Source organism: Lepus europaeus, unplaced genomic scaffold (assembly GCF_033115175.1).
Source record: "Lepus europaeus isolate LE1 unplaced genomic scaffold, mLepTim1.pri SCAFFOLD_96, whole genome shotgun sequence".
Classification (NCBI taxonomy): Eukaryota; Metazoa; Chordata; class Mammalia; order Lagomorpha; family Leporidae; genus Lepus; species Lepus europaeus.
Window position 1 is genome coordinate 279,793 of NW_026909620.1, and position 10,850 is coordinate 290,642.

A 10,850-nucleotide genomic window follows, 5' to 3' on the forward strand; every position below is an offset into this window, starting at 1 on the left:
TAGCTTTCTTCCTAGAAAATACGAGTATGTAGAGCTGCTGTACGTTTCACTTTGTGTTTCTATGTGGGTGCAAACTGTTGAAATCTTTATACTAAATTGATCTTCTGTATATAAAGAGAATTGAAAATGAATCTAGATGTGAATGAAAGGGGAGAGGGAGCGGGAGAGGGGAGGGTTGTGGGTGGGAGGGAAGTTATGGGAGGGGGCATCCATTGTGATCCATAAGCTGTACACTGGAAATTTATATTCATTAAATAAAAGTTAAAAAAATTAAATGTTCGCTGATAAAAAACATTCAAACCAATAACGTCCGTGCATAATATCAGGAATACACAAACACAGAGGCTGTAAGAATATCTGGGATTGAGTTAGCCAAAACAAAACCGGATATTTCCGGTTTCGTCCAGTCATATCCGGAAACTGGTGTGAAATTCGTATGCAATGGACCGAGAAAATCACAGTAAAAATGGTTTTTGAGAAAAGCAAAGTCTTTTCATTAGGGAAGTAGATAAAATGTCATCTATACAAACAGAAATATCATGTTTGTTTGTCACAATTCCTCTAGCTTTCTCCCTAGAAAATACGAATGTGTAGAGCTGGTGTTCCCATTATTAGACAATTAGTGTTTCAATGGTACAAAATTAGATGTTCCCTGATAAAAATATTCAAACAATAAAGTCCATCGATAATATCCAGAAAACACAAACACAGAGGCTTTCACAATGTTTCGGATTGAGTTAGGCACAACACAACCGGATGTTTCTGGTTTCATCCAGTCATACCCGGACAAACTGGTGTGGAATTCGTATGCAATGGACCGAGAAAATCACAGTAAAAATGGTTTTGCGGAAAATCAAAGTATTTTCGTTAGGCAAGTGCATAAAATGTTATCTAGACAAACAGAAATATCATGTTTGTTTGCCGCAGTTCCTCTATCTTTCTCCCTAGAAATTACGAATGTGTAGAGCTGGTGTTCCCAAGATGAACCAATTAGTGTGTCAACGGTACAAAATTAGATGATCACAAATAAAAACATTCAAAACATTCAAGTCCATCAATAATATCCAGAAAACACAAACACAGAAACTTTCACAATATTTCGCATTGAGTTAGCCAATACACAAATGGGTATTTCTGGTTTCATCCAGTCATATCCGGACAAACTGGTGTGGAATTCATATGCAATGGATCGAGAAAATCAAAGTAAAAATGGTTTTGGAGAAAAGGAAAGTCTTTTCATTAGGGAAGTGCATAAAATGTCATCTATACAAACAGAAATATCATGTGTGTTTGCCGCAGTTCCTCTAACTTTCTCCCTAGAAAATACGAATGTATAGTGCTGGTGTCTGCATGTGGAACCAATTAGTGTTTCCAAGCACAAAATTAAATGTTCCCTGATAAAGATATTCAAAACAATAAAGTCCATAGATAATATCCAGAAAACACAAACACAGAGCCTTTCACTATATTTCCGTTGAGTTAGCCAAAACACAACCGGATATTTCTGCTTTCATCCAGTCATATCCGGACAAACTGGTGTGGAATTCATATGCAATGGACCGAGAAAATCACAGGAAAAATGGTTTTGGAGAAAAATGAAAGTCTTTTCGTTAGGCCAGTGCATTAAATGTCATCTATACAAACAGAAATATCATGTTTGTTTGCCGCAGTTCCTCTAGCTTTCTCCTTAGAAAATGCGAATGTGTAGAGCTTGTGTCTCCATGTGGAACCCATAAGTATTTCCTAGCACAAAATTAAATGTTCCCTGATAAAAAACATTCAAAACAATAAATTCCATCCATAATATCCAGAAAACACAAACAGAGACTTTCACAATATTTCCGAATGTGTTAGCCAAAATACAACCGGATATTTCTGGTTTCACCCAGTCATATCCGGACAAACTGGTGTGGAATTCGTATGCAATGGATCGAGAAAATCACAGTAAAAATGGTTTTGGAAAAAAGCAAACTCTTTTCGTTAGGCAAGTGCATAAAATGTCATCTATACAAACACCAATATCATGTTTGTTTGCCGCAGTTCCTCTAGCTTTCTCCCTGGAAAATAGGAATGTGTAGAGCTGGTGTCCCCATGATGAACCAATTAGTGTTTCAATGGTACAAAATTAAATGCTCCCAGATAAAAATATTCAGAACAATAAAGTCCATCGATAATATCCAGAAAACACAAACACAGAGGCTTTCACAATATTTCGGATTGACTCAGCCAAAACACAACCGGATAATTCTGGTTTTCTCAAGTCATATCCTGAAAAAGTGGTGTGGAATTCGTATGCAATGGACCGAGATAATCACAGTAAAAATGGTTTTCAGGAAAAGCAAAGTCCTTTCGTTAGGCAAGTGCATAAAATGTCATCTACACAAACAGAAATATCATGTGTTTCTGCCGCAGTTCCTCTAGCTTTCTCCCTAGAAAATCAAATGTGTAGAGCTGGTGTCTGCATGTGGAACAAATTAGTGTTTCCAAGCACAAAATTAAATGTTCCCTGATAAAAAACATTCTAAACAACAAAGGCTGTGGATAATATCCGGAATACACAAACACAGAGGCGGTAAGAACATCTGGGATTGAGTTAGTAAAACAACACCGGATATTTCTATTTTCATCCAGTCATATCCGGAAAAAGTGTTGTGGAATTCATATGCAATAGACCGAGAAAATCAGAGTAAAAATGGTTTTGACGCAAAACAAAGTCTTTTCGTTAGGCAAGTGCATAAAATGTCATCTATACAAACAGAAATATCATGTTTGTTTGCCGCAGTTCCTATCGCTTTCTCCCTAGAAAATACGAATGTGTAGAGCTGGTGTTCCCATGATGAACCAATTAGTGTTTCGATGGTACAAAATTAAAAGTTCCCTGAAAAAAACATTCAAAACAATAAATTCGTTGATAATATCCTGAAAACACAAACAAAGAGGCTGTAGCAATATTTCGGATTGAGTTAGCCAAAACATAACCGCATATTTCTGGTTTCATCCAGTCATATCTGGACAAAGTGGTGTGGAATTTGTATGCAGTGGACCCAGAAAATCACAGAAAATTGGTTTTGGAGAAAAGCAACATATTTTCGTTAGGCAAGTGCATAAAATGTCATCTATACAAACACAAATATCATGTTTGTTTATCGCAATTCCTCTAGCTTTCTTCCTAGAAAATACGAATGTGTAGAGCTGGAGTTCCCATGTGGAAACAATGAGTGTTTCTACTGCACGAAATTAAATCTCCCGTATTAAAACATTCAAAACAATAAAGTCCATCGATAATATCCAGAAAACACAAACACAGAGGCTTTCACAATATTTCAGATTGAGTTAGCCAAAACACAACCGGATAATCTGGTTTCATCCAGTCATATCTGGACAAAGTGGTATGGAATTCGTATGCAGTGGACCGAGAAAATCACAGTACAAATGGTTTTGTAGAAAAGCAAAGTCGTTTCATTAGGGAAGTGCATAAAATGTCATCTATACCAACAGATATATCATGTTTGTTTTCCGCACATCCTCTAGGTTTGTCCCTGGAAAATACGAATATATAGAGCTGCTGTCTCTATGTGGAACCAATTACTGTATACAAGCTCAAAATAAAATGTTCCCCGATGAAAAACATTCAAAACAACAAAATCCATGGATAATATCTGGAAAACACAAACACAGAGTCTGTAGCAATATTTCAGATTGAGTTAGCCAAAACACAACCGGATATTTCCGGTTTCATCCAGTCATATCCGGACAAGCTGGTGTGGAATTCGTATGCAATGGACCGAGAAAATCACAGTACAAATTGTTTTGTAGAACAGGAAAGTCGTTTTATTAGGCAAGTGCATAAAATGTCATTGATACAAACAGAAATATCAGGTTTCTTTGCCGCAGTTCCTCTAGCTTTCTCCCTAGAAAATAGGAATGTGTAGAGCTGGTGTCTCCATGTGGAAACAATAGTGTTTCGCAGCACAAAATTAAATGTTCCTTGATAAAAAAACATTCAAAGCAATAAAGTCCGTGGATAATATCAGGAAAACACAAACATAGAGGCTGTAGCAATATCTGGTGTTTAGTTAGCCAAAACAAACCCGGATATTTCCGGTTTTATCCAGTCATATCCAGACAAAGTGGTGTGGAATTGGTATGCAAAGGACCGAGAAAATCACAGTACAAATGGTTTTGGAGAAAAGCAAAGTCATTGCATTAGGCAAGTGCATAAAATGTCATCTATACAAACAGAAATATCATGTTTGTTTGCAACATTTCCTCTAGCTTTCTCCTTAGAAAATAGGAATGTGTAGAGCGGGTGTCTCCATGTGGAACCAATTAGTGAATAAAAGCACAAAATTAAATGTTCCTTGATAAAAAACATTCAAAACAATAAAGTCCATATCAAATATCCAGAACACACAAACATAGAGGCTTTCACAATATTTCGGATTGAGTTAGCCAAAACAAAACCAGGTATTTCTGGTTTCATCCAGTCATATCCTGACAAAGTGGTGTGGAATTCGTATGCAATGGACCGAGAAAATCGCAGTAAAAATGGTTTTGGTGAAAAGCAAATTCTTTTCATTAGGCAAGTTCATAAAATGTCATCTATACAAACAGAAATATCATGTTTGTTTGCCGCAGTTCCTCTAGCTTTCTCCCTAGAAAATACGAATGTGTAGAACTGGTGTCCACATGATGAACCAATTAGTGTTTCAACGGTACAAAATTAAATGTTCCCTGATAAAAATATTCAAAACAATAAAGTCCATTGATAATATCCAGAAAAAACAAACACAAAGCCTTTCACAATATTTCGAATTTTGTTAGACAAAACACAACCGGATATTTCTGGCTTCATCCAGTCTTATCCGGACAAAGTGGTGTGGAATTCGTATGCAATGGACCGAGAATATCACAGTAAAAATGGTTTTGGAGAAAAGCAAAGTCTTTTCGTTAGGCAAGTGCATAAAGTGTCATCTATACAAACAGAAATATCATGTTTGTTTGCTGCAGTTTCTAGCTTTCTTCCTAGAAAATACGAATATGTGAGCTGCTGTCTCTATATGGAACCAATTACTGTATACAAGCTCAAAATAAAGTGTTCCCCGATGAAAAACATTCAAAACAATAAAATACATGGAAAATATCCAGAAAACACAAACACAGAGTCTGTAGCAATATCTGGGATTGAGTTAGCCCAAACAAAACCGGATATTTCCACTTTCATCTAGTCATATCCGGACAAAGTTGTGTGGAATTCGTATGCAATGGACCGAAAAAAATCACCGTAAAAATGGATTGGAGAACAGCAAAGTCTTTTCGTTAGGCAAGTGCATAAAATGTCATCTATACAAACAGAAATATCATGTTTGTTTGCCACATTTCCTCTAGCTTTCTTCCTAGAAAATACGAGTATGTAGAGCTGCTGTACGTTTCACTTTGTGTTTCTATGTGGGTGCAAACTGTTGAAATCTTTATACTAAATTGATCTTCTGTATATAAAGAGAATTGAAAATGAATCTAGATGTGAATGAAAGGGGAGAGGGAGCGGGAGAGGGGAGGGTTGTGGGTGGGAGGGAAGTTATGGGAGGGGGCATCCATTGTGATCCATAAGCTGTACACTGGAAATTTATATTCATTAAATAAAAGTTAAAAAAATTAAATGTTCGCTGATAAAAAACATTCAAACCAATAACGTCCGTGCATAATATCAGGAATACACAAACACAGAGGCTGTAAGAATATCTGGGATTGAGTTAGCCAAAACAAAACCGGATATTTCCGGTTTCGTCCAGTCATATCCGGAAACTGGTGTGAAATTCGTATGCAATGGACCGAGAAAATCACAGTAAAAATGGTTTTTGAGAAAAGCAAAGTCTTTTCATTAGGGAAGTAGATAAAATGTCATCTATACAAACAGAAATATCATGTTTGTTTGTCACAATTCCTCTAGCTTTCTCCCTAGAAAATACGAATGTGTAGAGCTGGTGTTCCCATTATTAGACAATTAGTGTTTCAATGGTACAAAATTAGATGTTCCCTGATAAAAATATTCAAACAATAAAGTCCATCGATAATATCCAGAAAACACAAACACAGAGGCTTTCACAATGTTTCGGATTGAGTTAGGCACAACACAACCGGATGTTTCTGGTTTCATCCAGTCATACCCGGACAAACTGGTGTGGAATTCGTATGCAATGGACCGAGAAAATCACAGTAAAAATGGTTTTGCGGAAAATCAAAGTATTTTCGTTAGGCAAGTGCATAAAATGTTATCTAGACAAACAGAAATATCATGTTTGTTTGCCGCAGTTCCTCTATCTTTCTCCCTAGAAATTACGAATGTGTAGAGCTGGTGTTCCCAAGATGAACCAATTAGTGTGTCAACGGTACAAAATTAGATGATCACAAATAAAAACATTCAAAACATTCAAGTCCATCAATAATATCCAGAAAACACAAACACAGAAACTTTCACAATATTTCGCATTGAGTTAGCCAATACACAAATGGGTATTTCTGGTTTCATCCAGTCATATCCGGACAAACTGGTGTGGAATTCATATGCAATGGATCGAGAAAATCAAAGTAAAAATGGTTTTGGAGAAAAGGAAAGTCTTTTCATTAGGGAAGTGCATAAAATGTCATCTATACAAACAGAAATATCATGTGTGTTTGCCGCAGTTCCTCTAACTTTCTCCCTAGAAAATACGAATGTATAGTGCTGGTGTCTGCATGTGGAACCAATTAGTGTTTCCAAGCACAAAATTAAATGTTCCCTGATAAAGATATTCAAAACAATAAAGTGCATAGATAATATCCAGAAAACACAAACACAGAGGCTTTCACTATATTTCCGTTGAGTTAGCCAAAACACAACCGGATATTTCTGCTTTCATCCAGTCATATCCGGACAAACTGGTGTGGAATTCATATGCAATGGACCGAGAAAATCACAGGAAAATGGTTTTGGAGAAAAATGAAAGTCTTTTCGTTAGGCCAGTGCATTAAATGTCATCTATACAAACAGAAATATCATGTTTGTTTGCCGCAGTTCCTCTAGCTTTCTCCTTAGAAAATGCGAATGTGTAGAGCTTGTGTCTCCATGTGGAACCCATAAGTATTTCCTAGCACAAAATTAAATGTTCCCTGATAAAAAACATTCAAAACAATAAATTCCATCCATAATATCCAGAAAACACAAACAGAGACTTTCACAATATTTCCGAATGTGTTAGCCAAAATACAACCGGATATTTCTGGTTTCACCCAGTCATATCCGGACAAACTGGTGTGGAATTCGTATGCAATGGATCGAGAAAATCACAGTAAAAATGGTTTTGGAAAAAAGCATAGTCTTTTCGTTAGGCAAGTGCATAAAATGTCATCTAGACAAACAGAAATATCATGTTTGTTTGCCGCAGTTCCTCTAATTTCCCCCTAGAAAATACGAATGTGTAGAGCAGGTGTCTCCATGATGAACCAATTAGTGTTTCGCAGCACAAAATTAAATGTTCCCTGATAAAAAACATTCAAACCAATAAATTCCGTGGAAAATATCAGGAATACACAAACACAGAGGCTGTAGCAATATCTGGGATTGAGTTAGCCAAAGAAAACCAGATATTTCTGGTTTCATCCAGTCATATCCGTCAAAGTGGTGTGGAATTCGTAGGCAATGGACCGAGAAAATCACAGTAAAAATGGTTTTGGAGAAAAGCAAATTATTTTCGTTAGGGAAGTGCATTCAAACCAATAACGTCCGTGGATAATATAAGGAATACACAAACAAAGAGGCTGCATCAATATATGGAGTTGAGTTAGCCAAAACAAGACCAGATATTTCCGGTTTCATCCAGTCATATCCGGAGAAAGTGGTGTGGAATTCCTATGCAATGGACTGAGAAAATCAAAGTAAAAATGGTTTTGGAGAAAAGGAAAGTCTTTTCATTAGGGACGTGCATAAAATGTCATCTATACAAACAGAAATATCATGTTTGTTTGCTGCAGTTCCTCTAGCTTTCTCCCTAGAAAATATGAATATGTAGACCTGGTGTCTCCATGTGGAACCAATTACTGTATCCAAGCTCAAAATAAAAAGTTCCCCGATGAAAAAACATTCAAAACAATAAAGAAATTGATAATATGCAGAAAAAAACAAACAAAGAGGCTGCAGCAATATCTGGGATTGAGTTAGCCAGAACAATACCGGATATTTCCGGTTTCATCCAGTCATATCCGGACAAACTGGTGTGGAATTCGTATGCAGTGGACCGAGAAAATCACAGTAAAAATGGTTTTGTAGAAAAGCAAAGTCGTTTCATTAGGCAAGTGCATAAAATGTCATCTATACCAACAGAAATATCATGTTTGTTTGCCGCAGTTACTCTAGCTTTCTCCCTAGAAAATACGAATGTGTAGAGCTTGTGTCTCCATGTGGAACCAATTAGTATTTCCAAAGACAAAATTAAATGTTCCCTGATAGAAAACATTCAAAACAATAAAATCCATCGATAATATCCAGAAAACACAAACACAGAGGCTTTCACAATATTTCGGATTGAGTTAGCCAAAACACAACCAGATATTTCTGGTTTTCTCAAGTCATATCCGGAATTAGTATGCAATGGACCGCAAAAATCACAGTAAAAATGGTTTTCGGGAGAAGCAAAGTCTTTTCATTAGGCAAGTGCATAAAATGTCATGTATACAAACAGAAATATCATGTTTGTTTGCCCCAGTTCCTCTAGCGTTCACCCTAGAAAATATGAATGTCTGGAGCTGGTGTCCACATGATGAATGAATTAGTGTTTCAACGGTACAAAAGTAAATGTTCCCTAATAAAAATATTCAAAACAATAATGTCCCTGGATAATATCAGGAAAACACAAACACAGAGGCTGTAGCAATATTTCTGATTGAGTTAGCCAAAACTCAACCGTATATTTCTGATTTCATCCAGTCATATCTGGAGAAACTGGTGTGGATTTCATAAGCAATAGACAGAGAAAATCACAATAAAAATGGTTTTGGAGAAAAGCAAAATCTTTTCATTTCGCAAGTGCATAACATGTCATCTATACAAACAGAAATATTATGTTTGTTTGCCACAGTTCCTCTAGCTTTTTCCCTGGAAAATAGGAATGTGTAGATCTGTTTTCTCCATTTGGAACCAATTAGTATATCCAAGCTCAAAATAAAATGTTCCCTGATAAAAAACATTCAAAAATAAAGTCCGTGGATAATATCAGGAAAACACAAACACAGGAGATGGAGAAAATATCTGGGATTGAGTTAGCCAAAACACAACCTGATATTTCTGGTTTAATCCAGTCATATCCGGACAAACTGCTTTGGAATTCATATTCAATGGACCGAGAAAATCACAGTACAAATGGTTTTGGAGAAAAGCAGTCTTTTCATTAGGCAAGTGCATAACATGTCATGTATACAAACAGAAATATCATGTTTGTTTGCTGCAGTTCCTCTAGATTTCTCCTTAGAAAATACGAATGTGTAGAGCTGGTGTCCCCATGATGAACCAATTAGCATTTCGCAGCACAAAATTAAATGTTCCCTGATAAAAACATTCAAAACAATGAAGTCCATTGATAATATCCAGATAATGAAACACAGAGGCTGTAGCCAAAACAAAACCGGATATTTCCGGTTTAATCCACTCATATCCGGTCAAACTGGTGTGGAATTCGTATGCAATGGACCGAGAAAATCACAGTAAAAATGATTTTGGAGAAAAGCAAAGTCTTTTGGTTAGGCAAGTACATAAAGTGTCATCTAAACAAACAGAAATATCATGTTTGTTTGCCGCAGTTCCTCTAGCTTTCTCACTAGAAAATAAGAATGTGTAGAGCTGGTGTCCCCATGATGAACCAATTAGTGTTTCTATGGTACTAAAATAAATGTTCCCTGGTAAAATTATTGAAAACAATAAAGTCCATCGATAATATCCAGAAAACACAAAGACAGACTCTTTCACAATATTTCGTTTTGAGTTAGCCAAAACACAACCAGATATTTTTGATTTCACCCAGCGATATCTGGACAAAGTGCTTTGGAATTTGTATGCAATGGACCGAGAAAATCAGAGTAAAAATGTTTTGGAGAAAAGCAAAGTCTTTTCATTCTGCAAGTGCATAAAATGTCATCTATGCAAACAGAAATATCTTGTTTGTTTGCCGCAGTTCCTCTAGCTTACTCCCTGGAAAATAAGAATATGTAGAGCTGGTGTCTCCATGTGGAACCAATTAATGTACCCAAGCTCAAAAAAATGTTCCCCGATAAAAAACATTCAAAACAATAAAGTCCGTGGATAATATCAGGAAAACACAAACACAGAGGCTGTAGCAATATCTGGGATTGAGTTAGCCAAAACATTACCGGATATTTCCGGTTTCATCCAGTCATATCCGGATAAACTGGTGTGGAATTCATATGCAATAGACCGAGAAAATCACAGTGAATTTGGTTTTGGAGAAAAGCAAAGTCTTTTCGTTAGGCAACTGCATAAAATGTCATCGATACTAACAGAAATATCATATTTGTTTGCCGCAGTTCCTCTAGCTTGCTCCCTAGAAAACAAGAATGTGTGGAGCTGGTGTTCCCATGATGAAGCAATTAGTGTTTCAATGGTACAAAATTAAATGTTCCCTGATAAAACCATTCAAAACAATAAAGTCCATCGATAATATCCAGAAAGCACAAACACAGAGGCTTTCACAATATTTCGGATTGAGTTAGCCAAAGAACAACCGTATATTTCTGGTTTCATCCAGTCATATCCGGAGAAACTGGTGTGGAATTCGTATGCAATGGACCGAGAAAATCACAGT